Here is a 6,365-nt window from a genome sequence, read left to right on the forward strand (position 1 = left end):
GTTAAATATACATATGTAATCAACCTGAGTGTGAAAGTTAATGGAGGCATGGGAACTGGGTTTGAGTATTTGGGATTCATACTGAGAAGTGGAGGTGGGTGTATTTAATGCCGAGTTGGCAGAACAAGAAAAGTGATGGGATTATATTAATTAAACAGCATGAGTTTGTGTTCTGGACAATGGTGTGGAGTTAGAAAAAGGACCTGTGTGACTGAGCATTGCTGCGGAGGCATTTTGGAATAGTTTGAGCTAAGGCAACTTGAAAAATCTGTCTGTGATTGAAGAAATCGGCCTGCCTGAATCATGGTACAATCAAAATACTACTCTTCAGAAGGTTAGAGAAAAGGAGAACTGGTGTCATAGTGAGAGGGCTTTTTATGTTTTAAAGATGGAGAGGAAAGGAAGCAGTATAGAGGAAATAAGGGCTGAACTTAAGGTAAGGTGGAAAGGATTACCTTCAAGAAAATTTGAAAAGGGAGAGAGGGATGGAAGAGGAATCACGGCCAAGGGAGAAGAGCCAGCGATAAGGTCAAGGTGAGTAGGGGGATATTCACACATCATGGTAAGTGCTTGTGTAAGTGACTACAGTTATCCGCCCTTTTCTGAGGGGAACATTCTCCAAGACTCCTTGAAATAGCAGTACTGAACCTTATGTATACTGTCTTTTCCTATTCATTTGTACCTGTGATAAAGTTTAATTCATAAACTAGGGACAGTGAGAGATTAACAACTATAACTAATAAAGAATTTTAAGTCAATCAGGCAATTGAGAGGGCTCTTAAGTAACTGACAGGTGGGTAGTCTAAACATGGTTACCCTGACCAAAGATCAACCTTTTAAAATCATGTCATAACAGAGTTGGTGTCTCTATTGCAAAATCAGTCAACAGGTTGAAGAACTAGATCTAGTGCTTTTTCTAGTTTACCCCAAACCTTGAATCTTTATTCATTCACACTAGATAGATTTGAGTACTGTGAGTCTTACAATTAATTTCAACCTAATTTTTTTTGGAGGAGCCATGGTAGCTTCCTATTTGTGGGGAAGAAACATTCTATGCAGATGAAGGCAGGAACTAAGACCTTTGCAGGCCAGTTTTTCATAGTGTAACAAGCAGCCTACATTGAGGGCTTGCCTGTAATTCCCAGTTATCCTCCCACTAGCTTAGAATGATGTGGGTAATTTCCTTGGATCCAGTAAGGAATTTTCCCTTTAAAGATTTCAATCGACTTAAAAATGCACTTAACACCTAGTGAAATTATTTAATATAATGCCAAGAATCCAGACTTGTGTTTAGTCCTTATTTATCTCTGGCTTTGGTAAGCATATGACTGAGTAACTGAACTGTTTCCTCAAACATGAAATAGGAAATTAATGGTCACTGTGATTGCACCTTGCTAAGTGTGTTAGTGTCCTGGCTGTTCCACTTGCTCGTAATGTATTTGGGAGTTTCTTTTCCCTTTGGAGTGTTGAGTTCTAACACACGCACACGTGCATTGTCTGCATTAGCTTCTCAGTTTTCTCAGTGTACATGAACTTGGATTTTCAGTTATTTACCAGATCCTTCATAGGAAGTCTTGATGTTTATACTTAAGTTTTACAAAATGTAGCTGGGACTGTTACTTATACCCAAGTAAGTATTGGCTGAGGTGATGTCTCATTAATTTTGTGTATGTGTGTGCATGTGAGGAACAGGTGGGAGGGGAAAAGGAAGCTATTAAACTGCTAGGCAAGGTTTAAATTATCCAAAATTTACACTTTTTCTTAAAGTATATTAATTATGCTGTTACAGTTGTCCCAGTTTTTTTTCTTGTTGACTCCTTTGCCTCCAGTAATCCCTACCACCCTGTCTGGCCTTAGTTCATGTCGATGGGTTGCGCGCGTGTGCGTGCGTGCGTGCGTGTTTTTGAAGCCTTTGGCTACTCCCCTTCTTACACCATTCTTAACACCCCCTATTTTGTTTCTACCAATTATTATTCTTGATTCCTACACCATTTACCTATTCACCTTTCCCCTCCCAGTGGATAACCTTCCAAATGATCTCCATACCTATGATTCAGTTACTGTTCTGGTGGTTTGCTTAGTTTTTTTTAGGTTCAGTTGTTGATAGCTGTAAGTTTGTTTTTACTGTTCAGAGTTTTGATCACCTTGTTTTTTTTAGATAAGTCCCTTTTAACATTTCCTGTAAGTATGGTTTGGTGATAATGAACTCCTTTAACTTTACCTTATCTGGGAAGCACTTTATCTGCCCTCCTAAATGATAGCTTCACTGGATAGAGTAATCTTGGTTGTAGGTCCTTGCTTTTCATCACTTTGAATACTTCTCACCAGCCCCTTCTAACCTGCAAGGTTTCTTTTGCGAGATCAGCTGACAATCTTATGAGAGCTCCTTTGTAGGTAACTGCTTTTCTGTCGCTGCTTTTAAAATTCTCTTATCCTTAACCTTTGGCATTTTAATTAGGATGTGTCTTGTGGACCTCTTTGGGTCCAGCCTGATTGGGAGACTCTGTGCTTCCTGGACTTGCATGTCTATTTCCTTGACCAAATTAGGGACATTTTCTTTCATTATTTTTGAAATAGATTTCCAATTTCTTGCTGTTTCTGTTCTGCTGGCAACCCTGTGATGCAAATGTTGAACCTCTTAAAGTTGTCCCACAGGCTGCTTATACTGCCCTCATGTTTTGGGATTCTTTTTTCTTCTGATTGGTTGGTGTTTTTTTTGCTTCTGTGTTCCAGATTATTGATTTGATTCTTGGCTTCACCCACTCTACTGTTGTCTCCCTGTATATTGTTCTTCATTTCAGTTAGTGAATCATTTCTGACTGGATCTTTTGTATGCTGCTGAGGTCCTCACTAAGTTCCTTGAGCATCCTTATAACCAGGGTTTTGAACTTTGCATATGATAGATTGCTTATCTCCATTTTGTTAAGCTTTTCCTGGAATTTTATTATTTCCCTTCATTTGGGCCATGCTTCTTTGTCTCCTCGTTTTGGCAGCCTCCCCTTGTGAGTTTCTTTGTATTAGTAGGTAGACCTGCTTTGCCCCCATGTTTTGATAGTGTGCCCTAGTGTAGTAGGTGTCCTGTAGGGTCCAGTGGCACCGTCTTCCCTATCACCCAAGCTGGGTATTTGAGGTGCACCCTTAGTGTGGGCTGAGTACACGCTCTTGTAGTTGATTTGCCTCAGTTGCTGTTGGCAGATCAATGGGAGGGAGTTACCCAGGCTAGTCAGCTGCAAGGATTGATTGGCTGTGACCAATTACCACCAACTTCTGCCCTCTGTAGAGGATTAGCTATGCAGGAACAAGGTGGTGGTGCTTTGAGAGAGGTCTGTAGTTGTCCACTTGGTATGCTGGCCTTGGGGTTTCCTGGGTGGTGCTGGCCAAGGCTGGCCCCCACCTGTGTTTTTCTGGGGCCACCGTTCCTGAGCTATAAAGTACTCTGAGAAGGCTTCTACTTGTGCTGGGCTTGGAGATTCCCAGGGGAAGCCAAACTGCAATTAATCTGGCAGCTGCTAGTGTGGGGCCTGGAGCTCACTAAGGCCAGCTGTTGCTTGAGAGAATTTAGGAAGTTGTGAAGCATGAGTCAAGACCAAACATTCATATGGAAAAGCAGTTTGGGTGGGCCTGGAAGTTGGGTGGGGCAGAGTCTCTGGGCATCTCCAGGGTGGGTCAAACATTGTTAGCCAGGTTGATGGAGTTTCTAATATGGCACCAACTTGCCAGCTTTGTGCCTCTGTGGGGGCAGGGCTCAGAAAAGGGACAATGGCCTCTGCTCACGCCAGGGCTAGACACTTCAGTTTCTCCCTGCGTACTACTGGTGCCCTTCAAGCTGCCACCCTGGTGCTGGAACTCAGGAGGAGTGAGTCTCAGTAGGTGAGTCTGTGTGGGTTCCCAAAGAGGAACTGCTTAGGGCTTCAGCAGCCTCCTCCACTGACTCAATACCCCTACCCCACTGGTTTTTGCAGCCAGAAGTTGTGGGGACTTATCTTCCTAGCACTGGAACCCTGGGCTAAGGGGGCCTGGTATGGAGCGGGGACTCATCACTCACGAGATACCCTCTTTTTCATGCACCACACATGGGTGAGGGACCAGCCCATTCCGTGTCTGTGCCCCTTCTACCAGTCTCGATGGATGTGGCTGCTTTAATTCTGTAGTTGTCAGACTTTCGTTCAACTGGATTTCTGACATTCCTGAGTGATGGTGGTTCTACATTTTAATCGTAATTTTGATGTGGTTGTGTGAAGAGGCAAGCCGTGTCTGCCAATGCCAACATCTTGTCCAGAAGCTAGTAATCTCTACTGTTTTTAATTTTCAGTTTTTAAAATCATGCATATTCTATTACACTTCTCAGTGTTTTTTTACCCCTTTGCCCTCCTCCACCCACACTTCCCCCCTCAAAACTGTTAATTCTTAAAAGCTAAACCCAGCCTCTCTCCACTCAATACACAAATTTAAAACTTGGTGTTTGTGAAACTGGGGGCTACACCCTAAAACTAAGCATAATAATTACCATATTTTGCCATGTATAATATGCACCCACATTTTTGGCCCAAACTTTTGGGAAGAGATCTTTCATTTTAATTTTTTAACACATTTATTTGTATTTAGATACTTGTTTTTTGTATTATAAAGGAATTTTAGCATTTATTTTTGAACATGTACAAGTTTTATTTAACAATTACAACATGAGAATCAGATGCAAAATATTTTAGGTACTACCCATGTATAATGCTCATCCTTATTTTCCCTCAAATTTGGGCAAAAAGGTGCATTATACACAGCAAAATATGGTGTCATTTGAATGCTTTGTTGTGCCAGATTCTATAAGGAACTTATGCATTATTTCATTTACTTTCACTGAGCTACAATGACTAGTTTCACCTGCAGGTGAAATTAACACCTGCTTTAAATAACAGGCCAACAATAGGTTAGTCAAAAGTACATTTTCAAAGTGTTGTTTCATAGTTTCTTTGATCCTCAACTCATTGCAATGTGTCTCCCACCCATTTCACTGCACTAATACTGCCCCTATTGGAAAGTTATCCCGAGTTCTGAATTGCTGCCAAGGGCCAGTCACCTGGAGTTGTGGACCTGTTTCAGTTTTTATACAAAACAGAACACCTTTTTTAAAATAGTGAGTTTTAGAAACATCAGTTTATTCCCCTTATTTATGCATTCATTGGTTGCTTCTTGAATGTGCCCTGACAGGGTATTAAATCCACCTCTTAAAGAAATATGGTCATAGTTTCCAGTGTGAGCAGCCAAATGAGGTCCTCGTATTTCATTGCTTAGATACAGGTAGTTTCGCCAACAGCTGTAATTTCTTGGGAGTCTGCAATGGAACAAGCTGGAAGGAGGAATGTTTATTCTGTTAGAAAGGATTAGTTATGAGTAAGTAGCTATCCTATGAAGACAAAGTCACAGATTCCACCCACCCATACACATTCTGGGCAGACAGCATCAAATGAATAAAATGAAACAAATCAAGTTTAATTTTAATGATAATTTTCTGACAAAATGAAGAGAACAGTCTTTATATTTGACTCAAGGCATAGTCATAGAAGAGGGTACTCAACTGTATCAAATTTCCCATAGTTAAGCCTCTTGTCATACTTGTCAGTTGTTTCTTCTCGTTATTAAATGGTCTTCACAATACGCTAGGTCCTTATTTTCCCATTGGCTATAATCTGAAACGTTTGTCAAAGTACTTCTCATGAACTTAATTAGATAAAATTACTGTTTAGTTGTACTTATATTGGAAGGATCTTAGGCTTGATGGGCAGGGCAATGTGAAGCTATCAGATGGTTCTAGACACAATCTCCTGGTTCCTGTGGCTACAACTGACAGTCCAGAGGAGGGCACCTGGCCCAGGAAGAGGCATCAGGGTCTGGGTAGCCAGTGGAGGGGTACTCGGAGAGGCCAGCAGCCATATGTGGACATAGCTGAGTTGAGGTGATGAAATGGAAACCAAGTGAAAAGTTAGGAGTAAAGAAGAAAAATATGTATTCCAACAGGAGGTGAGGCCCAGATTCCAACATCTGAGACCTACTACAGTGCAGTTATCCTGGCCTGTAAATTCTTTTCCTAAATTAAGCTGTCATTTGTAAACAACTATTTTAAAAGAGCAATATTGAAATAAAAGGTGTAAGAGACAGTCATGGAGGATAGAGGGGAAGGGGAGAATTAGGGTTAAGGGAGAAACCACATGTGGCAAGACAGCAGTAACTATCCAGCTCAGAGACGAGTGGAGGTGACTTTATTTGAGTCGCAAACAGTAACACTTAAATTTGAAAAATTATTGATCCTGTTTCCTAGTATTATTTAATCCATTATTAGATTAGGTATGGTAAATATGAAATCAATGAAA

Source organism: Pteronotus mesoamericanus, unplaced genomic scaffold (assembly GCF_021234165.1).
Source record: "Pteronotus mesoamericanus isolate MK-2021 breed Mesoamerican mustached bat unplaced genomic scaffold, CSHL_Meso_final scaffold_125, whole genome shotgun sequence".
Lineage (NCBI taxonomy): Eukaryota > Metazoa > Chordata > Mammalia > Chiroptera > Mormoopidae > Pteronotus > Pteronotus mesoamericanus.